General features: G+C 45.0%; 1 protein-coding gene across 5 annotated transcripts in view; it reads right to left on the bottom strand.

Moving 5' to 3' along the window:
* PLEKHA1 (pleckstrin homology domain containing A1) overlaps positions 1-6,120 on the bottom strand; it is a 31,479-nt gene extending 25,359 nt beyond the window's left edge. For 4 of the 5 annotated variants that reach the window (XM_058028662.1, XM_058028657.1, XM_058028659.1 and 1 more), the window contains exon 1: positions 6,005-6,120. The gene's annotated coding sequence lies outside the window, so the exon portion shown is untranslated. Of the gene's footprint in view, positions 1-5,789; positions 5,878-6,004 lie in introns of those variants that run through there. The other variant, XM_058028658.1, reaches the window with a different exon arrangement.
* Positions 6,121-19,584: the final 13,464 nt, after the last annotated feature.

The following is a 19,584-nucleotide window of genomic DNA, read 5'->3' as shown; positions in this document are numbered from 1 at the left end:
CAGCTCACTTGTCAGTTATATCAGAACTACACAAGGATTTCCAGAGATTAGGACTAATCTCAGAGCTCTCCACTAAGTGCAAGTGCAGTGAAAGCTCTTTAGGAAGAACAGGGCTTTGCCTGTCTCACGTAACAGACAGACAAATGTGCACTTACAGATGCACAGCTCCTGTTCACCAAGGTGGGAGGGGAAAATCAAGCTCATCAAATGGCAAAGTTTTTGGGACATTACCCTCCCCCTCTCTTTTTTATACACCTTAAATTAAGAAAATCAAACCCCACTCTGGCACATTGAATAGAAGTCTCACCCAACACGAAGATAAACCCCACAAAGTGAAAGTTGCTCTGTCTGTAGCACAGTGTAGCTCACTTGAATCACATCACTCAATGTGATTTCTCTTAAAATTCATTTCCAGCAGCTTTCTCCTCCTTGGAGAGGAGCACAGGGAATTGTCCTCATGGCAGGTACAGCCCTGGCTGTGGCCTTCTGCCTCACCTTGCTCCTCATTTGTGGCATGACACAAACACAGGTACTGCCCAGCTGCTGCTCTGCACTGACAAAGGTGTTCTCAAAACCTCAGTTATGGTGTGCAGGGAGAATAACAGCCCTCCACCCACAGAATAATCCCAAAAGTACCAGGTATTGTTGTCTGACCCACACACAGCAAGGCAGAAACACCCCAGAAGAATCCCAAGTCCATCCTGGAAATCCTGGATGTACCATGAGCATACATCAGGAGGTTTTCAGCCTCCCACAAAAAGGCAGCAAATGGACCTCCTGAAGGAATCATGCTCCTCCACCCAAAAATCAGGGCACCAGCACAAAGCAGGAAGATAAATTACATAATAGATAAACTACAGCATCTACAGTGAACTTGATTTAAGGAAGAAACACAAGAAAAACATCAAGATAACCAAACCCCAAAGTCCTGAACCAGCAGACACATTTTTAACATCCTTTAAGTGACCCAAACTTCCAGCACTGCTGCACACACAGCCATGGTCTACCAGACACAGGAATAATTGCCAGCTGAATTATTAGCCCAGCCCAAGTTCCCATTTGGCATTTTCAGCCTTCCTAAAGAGTTAACCAACATATTGAACAACATCTTTTGAAGTGCAGTTTTAAGAGGACTGCTCACTCTTCCAACAAACCTGGCAGGTAACTGTTTCAGTGCTTAACACAAGAACACTTAATTAAGTCACTAGTCTGAAACAAGTTCCAACACATTTTCTTGGACATGGGATGTAAATGTGGTGGGTACCAAAGCACCCAGGGAGAGTATACACATCAAAACAATTACATATTAAATGCATTAATTTATCACCTATCTGCCAGTATACAGAGACTGTTCCTGGGAGTGTTGACTCTCAACAACAAAAACATGTTTGCAAAGCTTGGTAATTGCTGTCTAGTCTACATTTCCAATTTATAGCAATGACAGTGCCCTATTTTCACCAGAAAGATTTTAAATTCAAAATACTTTAACTCTGTAACATGAATAAAGACACAGCTCACTAGAGGTGGCAGCAAATTCTTTTTCCCTTTGGGGGAGTGGAGAGGCAGAAAAGCTCAAACCTCTTTCACATGAAAAATCAGTAAATCAGGCCAAATTTAAGAGATTCTGCTTACAATGCCAGCAGAAAAAATGAGCTAAATTGATATCCAAAACATCTGGATGCAATGGCTAGTTAGAATTAAAAGCATCTTCAAGAAGAAAACAGCCAACAAAGGAACAGAGAGAGCGTTGCTACTGTCCCCTGTGAGGCAGAACCATAACATAAAAGATTTACATGTTTGTGTGGGTATTTTAAGCATTGTTTTAAAATTCTGTTAAACAAACAAGGCCATGCAGCGCTCCTTAAAGTTTTAAAGGCTTGCTTTCTCTAAGTGACACCAGAGATTTCCAGTCAAAACCTTTTTGTCCCCGCTGTATTTTTCTGGTTTTGCTCCTCCTGCCTGGAGCTTTCCCCTGGTTTTTTATCTTGGGCTGTGTCCTCAGGCTCTGCCTCCCCTGGCCACATCCAGCCTGACGTGCCCTGAGCACTCCTGGGATGCAGAGCTGCTGCTCAGCACTCACATGAGAACGGAGGGACACAGCAGCAGCCTGTCCCAGGCCACACAGGAAGCTTTTTGGCAAAACAGTGAGCTGAACCTGTTTCCCAAGTCCCAGAGCAGCAACCTCACTATTGAACCACCTTTCTTCTACATAAAATACCTGAAACTATTCAGATTTTAAGGCAAAGGCATATGTTCAAACCTGAAAACTGTTTAAACTGTTGAATGCCACAAATGTCTACCAGACGTGCAACTCCCTGCTTGTGCAGATAACATCTGCTAAGAGTAAGTGGCTCATACAGTTCTGCACCAGAAAGCTTAATAAGTTCCTTCTCCAAGATTAAAGAAACACCTACACATTCTAGATGCTTCTGCAAGTCCCTGGAGGGAGAAAATGCTGCTTAGTGCTGAGACAATGAACCAGCTTCCTTCCTCAACAGCAACAAAACCCTGCTGCTTTACCTAGCACTGAGAGGAAAGTGGTATTTATAGAACTGAGCCCTATACCAACACGTACCTAAATACACTCTTAGGGTACAGCATGCATCAAGAGGACCTTAGACCTATATATTTTCAAAGTCCTAATTTGAAAGATTTCAGGAGAAGGAAAAAAAATTGAAGCAGCTCAGCCACATCCCCCATTCCAATTCATTTCAGTGATTCTCTGCATTGAAGTGTAACTTCAAAACCTGAACCATTCTTGTCACTCACAGCTCTTCAGCAGGTGACTCTTTAAAGCTGTTACATTATTTTCATATGTCAAGTAAGCTCACTAGGATTATGATATTTAGGTTTCTTATGTAATTTTATAAATCACTGACAGCAATGCTTCTAGCCATGTCCCATTGCCTTTAGTTTCAAAACCAAAAGAATACATGCACTGACTGTTGTGTTTCTTTATATATAATTTCCTGATGAATTCTTAAGCACTTGTTCCATGCTGTAAAAATGTTTTATGCTAAAGCCAGTTACCTAAATTCCCATTTTGGCACTGAAGTAACTTACTATTCTGTATTTTCATGCAATTATACAACTGCACAAAGGTTCACTTGGCTGCAAACCCCAGTAAGTATTTTCTGAGACTGTTCCTATTCTTCATAATTATCAGTGAAAAAGAAAATCCAGCCAAAACCTATCTTGCAAGACAGATAAACGCTCTCATATCACAAGCTATTGTTTGTCTAAACACTGATGCAGAGCTGGATACATGCAAAAGCACAGCAGAGCATGCAAGGAGAATTCTCATTAGAACATGTGCTCACTCCCCAACACTGCTGGTTTGCTGCACTTTGGAAAAACTGCATTTACCATGATAACTGTCAGCTTAAATAACCAGGAACAGTCAGTAATAAAGACATCGATGGAATTCTAAATCTACTAAAACAGATTAAGAATTCTGCAGGCCTGGCAGCTTGGGCTACATCCAACCCTGCACTGGAGACTGTGTTACAAGCAGAGACCTGTTCTCATTTCAGTAATGTCCTCAAGTTCTTTCTAATCTGTTACAGTCAATAAAAACTGACTTCTGCACTTCCTCTCTTCTACACCAACTCTCTGACATGCTGTCAGCCTTTATTTGAGCTGAGATAGCTCTGCTGCCTTCTGGAACAAGCCCCAGCTACCTGCAAAAAATGTCTTTTCCTGCACCCAGGTCTCTTCCTCCTGCACATGCCTTCTGTATTCCCCATGTGTGTGTCTGTCTGTCTTCTGTCACTCAGCTACTACTCCTGAGGAAAAATAAATACAGGAGGAGAGGAGGAGGAGGAGGGAAAGCATGAAGATGTTGCCTGCCTATTTTCTTTATAATTTTCATACTATTTTCTTTATATATAATGATTCTTCTTTGCCTATTCTCTACTTTGTATGAAAACATCTGCTCCCCTGAAACATCTCAGCACTGTAATACACCTGCCAGTGACCCACTGAGCATCTTCTTGCTTTAATTTCACCCTTGAAATGCAGAGCTATGCAATGGAACATGAGGCCAAATGTAGCTTTAAAGCAGAGAAATAGCTCAAGGAAATAGATGCCTTTAGAATTTATGAATTTGGAATTAAATCTTCTACACTCACAAAATCAAACCACAACGTGATAAACGCAGATAGAACTCAATGAGTCACACAAAGGTTTGTATTTTATGCAAAGCTGACTCCAGCAGTGCAGCACCCAGTGATACCCAGGACACATCAAACCCCCAGGTATTATTTCTTGAATTATCAATTTCTGCATCAGTGCTTATCTATCCCTGAATTAAAAGACTCTCCTCCAAATATCAGCCAGGCCCAGCATCTCTCCCCACCACAAAGAGATTTCAGCCCACTTTGAACACTTCCTCGTGTGACAAAGGGGAAAATTGCATTTCTACACTTCTGTGCTTCACAAACCTGACAGCTCCATGCATTGTTACTGCTCTGACTCTCTCAACTAAAAATAACAAGTAGGAGGAAACAAGATTGAATGGACCTAAAATGCAAGTTCACTGTTCCATAAGGTAGAGTAACTCATGAGAGAGCAAGTAATCACACACATTTTCAGCTCCTGCATCAAAATGAATACAGCCCAAATATAAAAAATAAAAACAAAATAACAAAACAAAAGCAAAAAAATCCTGTTGCTTTGGTTTTAACAGTGAGAAGCCACTCCTCACACATCACAGGCCCCAAAACTGTAGGAGCAAATATGGCTCTGTCCTGCAGGGTCATGTATGGGATTGGACAAGGAGAAAAGAAAATTTATCTTTATAGACATTACAGCCTCTGTCAGGAAAGCAAGGAATTTGTCAGAAGGCATCAAAGAAGTTGATGCTGTTCAGCTTGCTCTATGCCTAGTAGTCTCTTTAAAAGTACTCTGCTCGGAGAAGGTGAAGCACGGAGAGATGGAGCTCTTAAGAATCTAAAAAGAATTTTTAAAAGATTCTACCTCTCAGCTTTACTCAGGTAACAGCACTCAGCTGATGCCTAATTCAGGTGCCCAGTGTAACAAGTAGCTGTTCTGCTCCATTATAAACACACCACACTGCTTAGTGAAAATCAGACATTTTTCTTCCAGAAGGCCCCAAAGCAGCAGCCTGCCAGAGAGAAAACTGCTGTCCTCTCCGTGCCACTTTGCAAACATTTGATGCAACAACATAATGCCTTTTACGAAGGTCAGGCATTAGTTCCTCCCAAGGGAGCTGCACAACACGTATAGAATTTAGGTGTGCACAACACACTTACAGAATTCCAGTCTGCACAATACATACAGAATTTAAGCCCGTGTTAAATTCAGCAGCATGTCAAATGCCTATCTGGAATTTTACAGGTGATAAAAACCGCGCATACACCAACAGTGGTTACAGTTTAACATTCATTTATAGTCAAGTTATCCATTTAGAGACACTTTGGCTCAGCAAGTAACCAGCCCCGGTTACAGCTGACCCAGACCACGGCTCGGAGCGTGCCTGGAACCTCCCCGCACATCCCTCTCCAAAGGCACGGCCAAAACCCAACCGGGCACTGCCCGCTGGCTGCCCCAGCCCCCCGAGCTCTGCTGGGCAAACCGGGGCTGCCCCAGCCCCTCTGGGCACACCGGGCACTGCCCCAACCCCCCGAGCTCTGCCAGGGCTCCGGAGCCCTCCCGCACCCGGCTGCGGGCTGTGCCCGGTACCATCGCTGCTGCCCGGCGTGCCCGCGGAGCCGAGCGGCGGAGCCGAGCAGAACCGTGACGAGCAATGAGATCACCGCTCCTCTCACCTCCGGGGCCGTGCCAGCGCCCTGCCCGCGCCACCGGGGCAGCCCGCAGCGCGGCGGAGCCCCCGCGCCGCCGAGCGCCTTCCAGGGAAAGCGGAAAGGAAAAAAGGAGGGAGAGTCGGCAGGACAGTGCCCTGCGCGGTCACACACCGGGCAGGCGCGGAAGGAAGGGCATCACCCGGGGCGGGACGAGCACCACCCCGGGCCCAGGCACTTACTGGAGTGGTGGCAGTGCGGGAGCCCCGTGAGGAGAGCCGGGCGCTCCCCGAGCCCGCTCCCGGCCCCGCGCCCGCGCCCCGCACCGGGAACGGGCTGATCCCGCCGCCTCCGTCCGCGCCGCCGGCACCGCACTGCGCATGCGCCGCCGTGCTACCACCCGTGCCGCCCGCGGCCTGCTGGGACATGTAGTGCGGCGTGGGCAGGGGCGGGGCGGGGCTGGGCGCGGGGCATGATGGGAATTGTAGTTCAATTACTGAGGGTTTAATCGCGTGTTTAATGGGGAGGCCGTAGCAGGGAGGGAAATGTTGTATATTGTGGAGAAATTCTTCCCTCTGAGGGTGAGCAGGCTCTGGCCCAGAGAAGCTGTGGCTGATCCATCCTGGAAGCGTCCAAGGGCAGGTTGAACAAGGCCCTTGGACAAGGCTTGGAGCAGCCTGGGATAGTGGAAGGTGTCCCTGGCCATGGATGGGCTTTGAGCCTCTTCCTACCCAAACTGATTTGTGATCTATGATTCTATGAACTGCCATTCACCAGCCACAGGATATCTAGCAGGCCAAGTGCCAGATTCTGCACCTGGGATAGATCAGCCCTGGATGTGTGGACAGATTGTGGAATGACACTGGAGAGCAAGGCCCTGGGAAAGGACTGGGGGGTCCTGGCTGGTGGCAAATTGAATATGAGGCAGCAGCATCCCTAGAACATGTCCTTGAGTGAGGCTTCCCTTACTCAAGGACATCCTGGAGCTAACAAGCTTTAAGGATGTAGTAAATCAAGATGTTGATATATGTCTGTGTATACTTTGCTAACGTGGCAAAAAACTCAAGGTCTGTGTACCCCACAGCTGAACTATCTTCACCTCAGGTGCTGCCTCCCAGCCTTTTGCCATCATTCTTAGCAGCAAATAACAATTTCCCCAAATGATGCTTAACCAGTTTTACCAGGAAGTTACTTATTTTCTAAGCAGATAATAAATTTATACTGAAAAACTTTGTGTTTTCTGAAATAGCAACACAGATTATTTTTTTTCCTTGCTTAAAGCAGTGATATCTCTAATTATGGAAATCATTTGAACTCTGCCGCTGCCTGTAAATGCATCTTTGTTTCAAGCTGGCATGTAACAACCCCACTTCACAGCGAGACAAAAGCTGTAATCAGAGCACAACAATAAAAGCTGAAGTCAGCCGCAAACAATGCTGCACCATCCCCATGGCAACTTTTCCCTATCAAACCCCGAGGAGGTCACACACTCTGCAGCTGCCCCAGCCAGAAGCTGTTCAGTTTGGACTTCATTCACGATTATTCCTACATTTTTTGGGTCGTTTTTTACTTAACAGTGTTTTACTGGAGTTAATACAAGACAATTAGCAGTGGGCAGGACCACTTTTCTCCCCCGCTGAAGATCCAAAATGACATTTCTCATCCTGACAGAGCTGTGGCAGCTATTAAATGACTGCAGGATGTGTCCTGCCATCACACTGCACGTGGAAGAGCCTTTTATAAAATTGTACACAATTTCTGGACTCAAAAATCCATGCAGTCAAAAGCCATTCCACACCACGTGGAAACTACAGCAGCCTGCAGTCTGATATGCCTTAACTTGCAAATATTTTCTCCAGCCTCCCACACAAGGTTTGAATAACCATGGATTCTGACATGAGCACCCAGGAAAGGCTAAAAAGATGGTTGCATTTAAAAGAAGGAATGTATTTTATTGGAGTTTGGTACCAAACCTCATATTGTACTGTACCACAGATCCTATCATGGAACACTGCTGTAACTTTGCTTTTAGGATGGCCTAATTCTCCCAATTAATTGAGGAGACAATCAGGTATATAAAGAACTATTTTTACTTAAGCTGAGACACAAACACTTTAAAATAGCCACATTCTGTCAGCTGTGCTGTTCACACAATTATTTTCCTGAAATTCACATGTGGAAAAGCCAAAGATGAAGCGTTGTGAATCTTTGATGTCCAAGACATAAATACAGTTATCCCTAATGCCCCAACTTAAAGCAAAACGTGCTTTCAGTAGAAACTTCTCTTAGTTCTGGTGTTATGAACTGTAGAGGTGCAGAGGCCACTTAAAGCTCAGCTGAGCTCCCTGGCTTTGAAACAACTCAATATTTTTGCATTCCTCTCTGTGGAATGTGCAAATGCAACAGTTGAAAGTGATTGTGATGACAAACAGGTAAACTTTGGGTGTGAGGTGACTGGGTGGCCCAGGGACTCTCCTGTTCTGCACTACAAAGCCAGCATACACAGATTACAAAGGACAGAATCTATATTTTACCCCCTGCCTAAAAATATTCAAGCACAAGGTCTGCACTGGCTTCTTCTCCATGCAATGCCACTTGACTGCAGTGTAGAAGTTGGTTCAGAGCCCAGGATATTCCAGCAGAACTATGAGACAGACACTTATTTCCTCTCCAGTTGTCTCTATTCATAGTTTTCAAACGCTGGCAGGTATCTCCACAAAAGTCTTCATGGCTGGCAAAAAAATGTTGGCAGAACCCTGCTGTGCCAGTCCTTTACTCAGAACCTGCTTGTGATTCTCCTCACTGAAACAGGTTTGGACATCAATTCCTGCTGAGGTTTCTGTTACTCAGAATACAGATTATAATAAATAACATTTGGTGAGTGACCTGCAGCAATATGCACCATTAAGAGCAAGTGTTTATTTCACAAGGTGTAGAAACTCCCAGAGGAACAGCAGTACCTGGGGAGCAGCATGTATCTATCCATATAAATGCAAACACGCAAATAGAAATATGCAGATCACATACATATCTTGTAAATATAAATACACAACCTCCAGGTCTTGGCAAAGAAGCAGAAATATCCAAAAATTCCAAGATACAACTTTCTAATTGTACTTTCATGATGGATAATTTTACCCAGCAGAGGAAGTTCAGCAACTTTATAGATATGCAGAAATAAAGAGCTATGAACAAAACCTCACTTCATTGCTCTAAAGAAATAAATTCGGCCTGGGACAAAAAGGTTTTGTGAAAACTAACAGTTATGTTGCCGTGGAAAACAGGAAAAAAGCCCGGCCAGTGAATTACTGAGTGCGGAGCAAAATGCTGTCACTATATTCTGTTTTTATGGGTTCAATATTGCAAATTCCATCCACATGCAGTATGCCTCCTGTGCACTATTTTAAGAGGGGTGTTGCTGACCTCAATGGGGCTGCTTTTCATAGAGGCTGTGGCCAGGCGAGGTCATTACTCTGCTGACACCTTCAGTGTTAGCATCCAAGGAAAGCTTTTCAGTCATTAAACTCCATCCCAGAGGATGAATGTCTGAGTTTACTGCAGTGGCATGGGGCTAATTAGGTGGTATTTATTACCTAATTAAATTATTTGCCATAATGGAGAGAGAGAGGCCAAAAATTCTCCAAGGCTGCAGCCGGAGTGACCTGGGGAAGAACAACCCTTGCTGTGTTTTAGGGTTTCCAGTTCTGAGCAAGGCAGTCTCTGAGAAATGAGCTTGTGCTGTCCACCTCAGGAGTAAACCCTTGTTTATGGCCAATTTCTGAATCTGGAGAGGGTGACACTGATTCCTGAGCTAGCCTAACAGGTGATGAAGGAAAACCATCCTCTCCAGGCCTGCGGGTAACCAGCTGAAGCCCTGCAAAAGGTTTCCCTGCAGTCAGAGCCTTTCAGCAGAGCTCTGCGTGTCGTGGGCACCTCGAGGGCAGCGCAGACAAAACCTCCCTGTGCCTCCCACGGGAGGAAAGGAGCAGCAGCTTCAAAATCCCTGCACGTAGGAGCAGATAGTCTCATTCAAAAGCTGCTTTAAAGCATATTTGCAATATGCATTTTAAGGCTAAAACTTCATCTTTTCTGATGAAATGATGTTGGCAGAGCTTGGGAATTTAATCTCACGTGGAGGTTGAATTCGTTCAGCTGCCAGTTGCTGGGTCTTGTTATTAATTTGATGTTGAAGTAGAAAAGCATCCTGATGTAGCTGCTGTGGATAAGCACTGGTACACAGTGATGAAGTAATTTCCCAGCCTTTTAAATACTCTGTTTCCCTGAAAGCCATATTTAAACACTTGGAGTTCGTTAGGAGTTTAATATTCTTATATTGCAGTTGTTTTCCTCATCCCTATGTGCATAGCATTACACTAAAATACATATGGTGATTCCTCATTTTCCACCAAAGAGTGAATTTTTATTTTGCTTCCATCTCTTTAGATATAAAATTTATTAACAAAAAAAGACCCAACAAAACCCTTCTTTCCTCTTTTGTCTATTTTAACCTAAAACCATTCCACATTAAAAAAAAAAAAAAAATAAAGTGAATTGTCTTTAAAATACTGTGTCCCTGCAATAAAAAGATTGAAATGCTTTCATTTCGTTTCAAAGCTTAAAAGATGAGAGCCTAATCTTCTTCAGCAAAGGGCGTATTCTGCTCTGCAATGTATGCAAAGCGCCCGGGGGGCTTTCAGCTCACCCTGCTGCTGCAGTCACGTCAGGACAGTGCCTTGCTGCTGTCATGGGGCAGGGTGGGAGGCAGAGGCTCCCTATTTTCTGTGTTTTATTTGTTTAATATTTCACTATGCACCGTGCTACAGAGGTAATTTACATTTATATTAGCCGCTACAGTGCAGAGTAAAGCTGGGGGTTGAAGCTGCTCTCATTTGTGCTTTTACCAGGAGCTATAACATTGTACTTTGCTGCAAGTCCCAGTCCTCAAAGGGCTGGGGATGGTACTGGCTGTGCCTTTTAAATTATTATAAGCCATGATTTGAGTTGTATTTCACAGGAGCTACTAGAGCAGGAACAAGCTGAAGCAGGGGAAGGGAAGCAGTTGCAGGGCAGCAGTGACCTGGCCTGAGCTGGCTTTGGGGGACGGGAGCTCCCTGCAGCCTCTGCTGTCCTCAGAAGGGATGGAGACCAAAGTCCTGCCCTAAATCAATTCAACAGACATGTTTTTACCCTTTGGATTTTCTCCCTCTCTGTCTGGTGGGGAGTGAGCTGTGTGGGGCTTGGTTGGTGGCAGGGGTTAAACCACGACAGAGTGAAAGGAAGAAAAAATTTTATTGAGTTGTAGCAAGATCCCAAATATCCCAAAGATCCCAGCCCTTGGCACACCCTTCTGGCTTAGCTGTGGCTGGCATTGCCCAGGCTGGGGAATCCCTTGGTGGTGGCACTCTGGGTTTCTCCCCTTGGTCACAGCAGTGTCCCAGGTGGTGACAGTGCCACTGCTGGTGCCACCAGCCCTCAACCCCTCCCTGGTACCCCCCTGTGGATGTTCCCCATGGGGATGCCCACACAGGTGCCCTGTTTTTCAGGGTTTTTCACAGGGGGAACAGCTCTGCAGGTGGAGATCCAAGTAGAAATGTGGAGTTTTACATCAGAGGAGGAATCGGTGCAAGGTAAAACTGCCACAGGCCTGTAACATACAGGACAGCACCAGCACAACCTCAGCTGATAATTTCAGATGGGGTTAGCATTTTTCCCAGCCCACTCTTGCCCTGGCAGGTGCTGTGCCAGTTCAAATATCACCTGGAACTCTGAGCTGGCACAGAGGCAGTGTTCAAGCCCAAAACTGGCACAAGCCACAGAGAAAACACCTTGGCTTATCCACTGGCATGTGATCGTGTCACCCACACAGCCATTAAAAAATGTTCAAGAGCTGGAGTGTATGGAGGCTCTGGTTAACAGCTAGCATTGTAACTTCTAAGTTCATAAAATAAAGTAAGCTATTAATAAAGATTTATTAAAAAGATATGTCTATCTCTATAAAATACAACATATTGCATTATCCAACTTGAAGGAGATAGCCAAAACAAAACCCCAAACCCCAAACCCAACTCTGTGCCTACATTTAAAAAGTAAAATATAAATACTTGTTATAATTTCAGCATAGTAGAAGGAATGCAAAAACCTTTGAATGTTTAGATTTAGGAAATCTGTGAAACAATGAGGCTCTGGAGACATTCCCAGATGGCTTTTTAGCCTGTTGGTTTCTCCTTCCCAGGTGCTTGAGTGCTGTTCTACATGTCCTTCAGAGAAATTATTTTGTGATTTCTTAGATTGGTTTCTGATCAGAAAAACTGAGCTCCCTTCAGCCCTAAGAATTCCTGTTTCTTGTGTGAAATGCCTATCACCCTTTTTGGGCAATCTCCATTTATCCTTTCTCATGGTTTCTGAAGAGCTCCCAGGAACTCCCAGCATGATTTTCTTTTTATACCTCCCTTTGTGCCATCCCAAAACCTCTGCTGCCTTCAGAAATGTTCCTTTTTATTTACGTTGGAGGAAAGATTAAAACTGACCATTGGAATTAAAACAGCTCAAAATTTGATCCCACACTTGACCAAATTTTGGTGTTTGTATCTTCCAACTGCTCTGATTTGTAGTGGGGGAAGCCAGAGCCTTTGCACATGGTGCCCATTACCCAGTGGGTTACTGCTTGTAAATCCATTGAGAATATTTTGTCATCAAAAGCTACCCAAATTGGGTCTTATCAATTTACAAACTTTTGTCTTTATTACATTCTGTCTTGTATTTATACATTTTTAGTCAGTGTAAGAATAAGGCTCTCTTAGTATGTTCTTATGGTAAGAGATGCAGTCATGACATGATCTATAAAATCCCCTGCTGCCAACAGTTCCTATCCATAATCTACCCTGGATTTATCACTGATGGGGACAAACCTGGAGCCAGAACCAGGAAATTCCCAGGAAAACACAGAACCAGCTCCAGACCTGCTGAGGTGGGGAGCAGGATTTTACATGGAGAAAGCAGCCCCTGTACCTGGGGCACAGCCAGGGCCTGCCCAGGGCATCCAGGCAATCCTGGCCTCTCCTTTTGGTCCCCAAGGATGCTTTAGGACACAACAAGTTTCCTCTGGAGCCCTTTTCCCAAGCCCTGTTGCCACCAAGGAGCACACTCAGGGCTGCCCATGGCTGAAATTGAACCGCTGCTGAGAATTATTTCACTGACAATGCGCTGCAGATATTGCTCCAGCTTGTCTGGATTTTCAGCTTTTCCTTGCTCTCCACAGAGTTTCCACTGCTGCTAAAACCAGCTCCACAGGTTGTGGCAGTAGCTTGGAGGGGTTGTGTAAACAGCAGCGCTGCCAGGTCAGCTGCACCTCTGCTCCCTGGTGACAGCGCTGGCTCTGCTCCCTGGCATCCCACCTGGCATCCCCAGGGACACAGATGTTGGCAGCTGCTCTCCTGCCAAATGCTGCCCTTGCCATCCAGCTACTGCGCTCATCCAGACATAAAATTTATCTCTGTTAGCCTGGTGGCTTTATATTTCAAAGGTAGAGGTATATGTTGTATACATGTGTTTCCATGCTAAGGGGGTTGGATTTTTGTTTCTCCTGATACCTGGAATGACAGCATTTCTGGAAGGTGCATTAGGGTCTTCTGTGGCATTTCAGAATTTTTTATTATTATTCTGTAGATAGCTCAGCTATGAAATGCATAATTTTTCTTTTTTAGTGCAATTCTGGTATTAATGATGAAAAGATTACTGCTTCTGTCAATCCTGCTTTGTCTTGGAGAAAAAAATCCTACAGAACTGACTTTTCCTTTAGATCATTCTGTAGGTTCATCACACCTTGGAAACCTTTACAAGTGTCTATAGTGGCATGAGGCATGTGCCTGACTGGGAATGACTTCACTTCTAGGAAAAATACCTCTGCAGATGTTAAATAATGTCTTATGGACCACTAACACAAGGATTAATTAAGTTTAGAAAGGACGGACATAGAGCTGATGCAATGTGAAAAAAATGAAATAAATATTTGATGGCAATTAAGAGGCATCGTTTCCTTTTTACAGGGATTAATTGAGCTACAGTTTTGTTAAAAGCATCCTTCAGTTTTGTTAAAAGCAATACAAACTCAACAGAAGTATCCCATGGTCCTGTTTTAGTTAATTATTAACCAGCAAGAGTAATCAAAATCATCAAATAAATTTGTCTCTCTCCATTAAAAGCATATCAGGGTGGTTTGCAGTGGCAAACCACAGCCAGATCTGACACTTCTAAGGAAAAAAAGAGTGGCCAAATAAAAGGACAAAAAAAACCCAGATATTTTTTTGTGGCTGGGAGAGAACAGAAGAGAACCTTTGCTGGGGAAAGCCCCAAGCTGTGCTGGGCAGAAATCTGCCCTTTGGGGAAGAGCCCTGCAGGGTTCCCTCATGTAACTGCAAGTTTATCTCTGGGTGCATACATTGTTTTACAGCTTTAGGGATATATTTTGTTTTATTTGTAGGATACAGATTTTGGGATTAAAAAAATGCCCAAATCTTAACTGCAAATGGTTCCCTTGTTTGGAGTTAAACTATTTTTTTTTTTCCTTTTGCACCTTTTTCCGTTGAGAAGTCAGGAACTGTATTTTCTGGAATTTCAGCATTGCTTCTCCTGGGTGAGGAGCAGGAGGTGGCTCCTGGATCTGCAGGAATGGTGGAACCCACAGTGAGGGGAACCCCCTGAAGCTGTGCCTGTCTGCTGGGCAAGCATCCTTCTCTCATGGGGTTATGGAGCCATCCAAGCAGTTCCTGACTCCTGTGTCCTTAATTTGAGTTCTTTAAATGAAGAGGCTCCTGTGAATGCTATAAAACTGCAGTTTGAGAAATCAAAGATCAGTGGGCCATGAGAGAAAGCCAATTCAGTCCACAAAATATGAGCGCCATGATAAGGAAGAACAAAGGACAAAAGGAAAAAAGGCAGAAATCATGGCTAGCAATTCTATGAGTAACCCACTCACTCCTCTGCAATGATTAAACATTAAACTCCCACAAGCTAAGCAAACAAAAAAAAAATCCTCTAAATTCCCCCAAGGCTTTTGTCTTTGTAGCAAGGTTTGAACTTGAGGGTAAGAGCAGCTGCATCCTGAGTTGAGTTGAGCTGTCTCTGCCCTGGAGGTGCTCTCTGGGCGAGGTGTCTGCACAGGGGTGTCTGCACAGGGGTGTCTTTTTTGGGGTGTCTGTTTTGGGGTGCTCCTGGCCAGGCTGGCCTCAGGTTGGGATGAGGAGCACTCTGTGCATAAAGCTCCTACACCATTCCTACAGATGCAGCAGTGTCAGACTGTCTGTCCCCCTGCTCCACCTTACCTGCATGAGTTCAACTCCAAGGAGGCAGAACTGCACCTCTTCACTTTCCCTACAGAGGAATAATCTGGTTTTGCCTCTCTTTAGCTGTTATAACCCCACAGCTTGTCCTCCTTTAGCTTCATTCATTGACCAGGCAGATCCCAGGCACATGCAGACAGCCCCAAATTTGCCATTTGCTACTTATCACCTCTCTGCAACTTCAATTGTCCCAACTCACCTGAAAAAGCAGAAGGAGATTTTAAAATCACCCCATCTTACAAAGCAGGGAACTCAATTTACTTTTGCAGAGCCGCCTTGCCAAAACAAAGACCGCAAAAGCTGCGCTCTCCTAGGTGGACTCAACCACTCAACCACTCAACTTTATCAAAGACAGGAACAGAGCAGCAGCTTCCCACACGGCTCCCTGGAGCCCAGCTTCCCTGGGGAATGCAGCACAAGCCTGCACAGGCACGCCAGGGCGAGCAGCACACAAACAAATCTTCCTTTGCAGGGTCCCACAGCGCTCTCGCTGAACACAAAACTCAGCTTTCCACCTCCACTCTGCTCCAGGTTTGCCTTGCTGGAGATAAACAGGGTCAGCAGAATCTGCTGGGGTTGGGATTCAGGGAGTTTTTTAGCCTGTGGACAGCACAGGATGGTAGGGGGTGAATTTGAGGTGGTGTTATCCCAGGGGGCAGCTGGAGAAAGGGGATTGAAGTCTCCAGTTGCTGACAATGGGACTTTCCCACTGGAGCATCTCCCCCACTGTCTGGGCAGCAGTGAATGCCAGGAGGGTCTGTGAAGGAGCTATGATATGATTCCAAGAGCTGCAATATGATTTTGGGTATGTAAAGCAGGCAAGCAGAGGTGCCCTGGCTGCACACTTGCTCACAAACACACCAGCTTTGTGAAAACACCAGGATCCATCCAGACACACCAAAGGTCAGATGTGCAAAAAGGATTCCTGTTTGCTAAATTTGAAAACAGCCCTCTCCTGCAGCTCAACTCTGTACACCATCTCTTGGAAGGGAGTGAGGCATCTGAATCAAAATTGGAAGTATGCTATCCTGGATGATTATTTATTCAAAGCTCTGGCCAAAACAATGAGACACTCACAGTCTACGCCTGGCTGAAATAAATGGAGCTTTATCCTGGTGGGGCTGTTCCTCAGCAGAACCAAAGGTAGGGCTGGGAAATTGCATCTGGTTTTGTTATCATGTCTAATAAGTTAATTCAGCCATGTGAGAGGCTGAAGGACTTAAAATACATGTTAGGGGATTTTTTAATATTTGCAATAGGCTATGTTTGTAGCTGGGGAATATGATACAGTGAATGAGAGGTGACATATTAAACTCAGCTGCCTCAACAAATGCACATGTAAATAACACTGGTGGATTAAGGACTTTGTTTTGAGGAGTACAAATGTAGAGCTCTAAGGGAGTTAAAGAGTTTAACAGAGGAAAACTAAATGAAAATGGTAAAATTGGAGAGGAAAGAAGGAGAAAGGAGAAGGAAAAACAAAACAAACAAAAAAAGAAAGGAAATGATGGAGTAGACATAAAAACAGAGGAGATCACAAGGAAGAAAACAAAAACAGAGACTGGCCTGTCCCCTTTCAGATGGTGATTGTGAAATGAAAAAGCTTCACTGAACCCAAAGCGGTCACTTGGGTTCATCTCCCCTGGAGAAGGCTGCAAAGGCAGCGCGGCGCACCCAGAGATATGAAAACGGTGAGGGCTGCTGCTGCTGCTGCTGCTGCTGCTGCTGGGTAATCTGTTTTCTTTCATCTGATGAAGGTCATGACTTTGATATTTTCCACCAGACTGGCCCGATTTGGGTGTCGGGCTGTTTGTTTGTTTACAGATGGAGAAATGTTTCCGACATCTGTCTGCATTCTCCCAGCAGCTACCTCATGTTCCTTGCAACTTCCCAGCCTTGCCCATGGCCTGTTCTTGGAAGGTTAGTTTAGTTTGTGTTGGTTAAAACACTCTTTAGCTGAACTCACTTAACACAACACCACACTGAGGACTGTCTTAGCCTTTATGTAATGTTTTGCTAATTTTAACAAACAGGCTGAGTGGTTGGAGCCGCTGGGGTTGCTGAAGAGCCATGAAGAGATTACTCAGTCAGATATTTCTGGAAACGTCTGGATTTCTAGAAATACAGATGAAATCATACCGAGATCAGAGCACAGCTGTGCAGAGAAGAGGCAACTCATTTATCACCCCCATTGTCAAGCTCAAATTAGTCCAACACTGGTTGGAGAAGTGGTGTGGTCACTTGGTTTTACAGCAGCTTGAGCAGAGAGCTGTGAAATGGGCACAAGCTGAAATCCCTGGAGCTGGGGGTTAACGAGTCCCCTGAGCCCTTGGAGCAGCTCCTGTCTCACCCCTGTGTGCATCACACAGCAGGGTCAACCTGCATCTCATTTCCCGGGACATCCCTTGGGCTTACCTGGTGCAGGAAACCAAAACAAGTTTGGGAAATACACAGAAACCACAAAGTCAATGCCTCGAGTGGAAACCTTGTGAGAAGCCAAGCTGTTCTCGGCGCAGCCAAGTAATCAGGCTCACAGAGTTGTGTCTGGCCCTTATTCCCACCCCCTGTGGGGCTCCCAGCTCCTTCCCACGTCCTCCTGGCCATCCCCTGGGGCGAGCCAGGGCTGGGGGTCAGCTGCCCAGTGGGCAGGACGGCAGCCAAGGACCACGTGTCCTCTCCTCCAGTGTCCCCACACACGTCCCTCCTTCCCTGCCCCCGCTGATTTTTATCGTATGGGCAGCCACATCCTTGGGTTTCTTAGGCTCTTTCAGATTTTATTTTAATTATCCAGCAGGCTCTGAATTCTGACAAAATGTACTTTAGCCTTAACTCTGCTTTAAATTTGACTTCCGTGTAAGAAGATGTGAAAATCAATGTTTGTGAACTTGGAGTTTATTACCTCTGCAGTTTATCTACTAATGGCTGTCCCTAAATGTTTTACACTTCCTACAGTATATCACTGTTACAATTGTGCAACTAATTGAACAGGGCTTTCATTGAATTATCCCTAGGAACAGTTTACAGTTAAACACTCAACCAACCATTACCTAAAGCTTTTACAGAAATGATTACCATAAATTTCTTTCAAAATGGTGATTTAGTGCAAGCACACTGCCATTTTTTTTAGCAAAAAAATAAACTTTATGTTGTAGAAATACGCACATGGTCGTTGGCAGACTGGCTCCTGACCTCAGAATTACTATGAAACATGTATTTTAAATACTGAGAAACTAGAGAGTAAATGTATTTACAGGAATGAAAGGCTGACCAGAATGATAAATGAATCAGGCTTAATCAGAAACAAACAGTGACCTATTCATAGCTCTTTCAAAAAGGCAAGAATTTTGCAGATGTTGTTGGGTCAAGTTATATAAAAAGACAGTTTATAACGAGCAGAATGTGTGTGCTGAAGTCAAGGGAAGTCTTCACAGACACATGTTTTTCCCATAGCTACGTGACTTTATTCCCCAGCGGCGTGGTTTCATTTTGATACATGCTCCTTTTCATCTCTGACCAGGCCTCCATCCCCGTGGTGGAGGGATTGCTGGAGAGTGCAGTGAGGGCTTGGAGAAACATGAGAAACTGGAGTTTTAGGCTTAATTCCCTTGAGACATCCCAATCCATGTTGGTGGGAGCCGTGCTGAGTGAAACCTGTGCCGTGGGCAGCACGGGGGTGGTGCTGCAGTGCCCAGGCCTTGGGCAAGGTCAAACATTGCTGGGACACATCCATCAGTGCCCCTGGGGTGCTCACAAGCGTGTGGGAAACACTTTCTTGGACAGCAGCTCGGGCTCCCATGGGCAAGGCTTGTCCTGGCTGCGAGTGAGGGTTTGAGAGCCTTGTGTTTGGAGTCCAGCAGGACTGAGGAGCTCATCAAGAGCTGGAGACTGTTTTTCTCCCATCTCAAGTGGTAGGAGAGTCAAGCAAAGGACTGCAATTCAGCCAGCAGAGGAGCTGGGGAAGAGCCAAGATGAGCTTTTAAAGGGCTCATGAGTTGACACTGATTTGCCTTTGAAAACCCTGAGCATCTGCACTGAAACCCAGAAGACCAGAACCCATTCACTGGCCTGGAGCCCAACACACGCTCCATTAAACCATATTTCATTTCTTCTAAATAAATAATCAGCCTCCTTTGTGGCACCATAATATATCTGAGGTAGTGTCTCTGCTGCTATTGAAGTAGAAGAAGAGGGGAAGGAGATTGATAGCCAACGTTTCATGTGATGAAAGGCAGAATTAATCATAACCCAAGTACAGGATGGCTCTGCTGCATCAGTTCTGGCCTGAGCCTGCCTCTCTGTGTATCACCTTGTTGCACAATGTTTCATAAAACACAGAAATGTTGAAATGGAGTCATTCTGGAAAGAACTGTTTATACCCAAATTGTGGATCTGGTGGCATTAAACAAGATCCCTTGCCTTGAATCAGGCTGTGTTTTGTCCACTCTGTGGCTGCAGGAAAAGTCAGACCTGCTGGGTCCAGAGGC

Source organism: Melospiza georgiana, chromosome 8 (genome assembly GCF_028018845.1).
Source record: "Melospiza georgiana isolate bMelGeo1 chromosome 8, bMelGeo1.pri, whole genome shotgun sequence".
NCBI lineage: Eukaryota > Metazoa > Chordata > Aves > Passeriformes > Passerellidae > Melospiza > Melospiza georgiana.
This window is presented reverse-complemented; position numbering and strand designations above follow the sequence as displayed.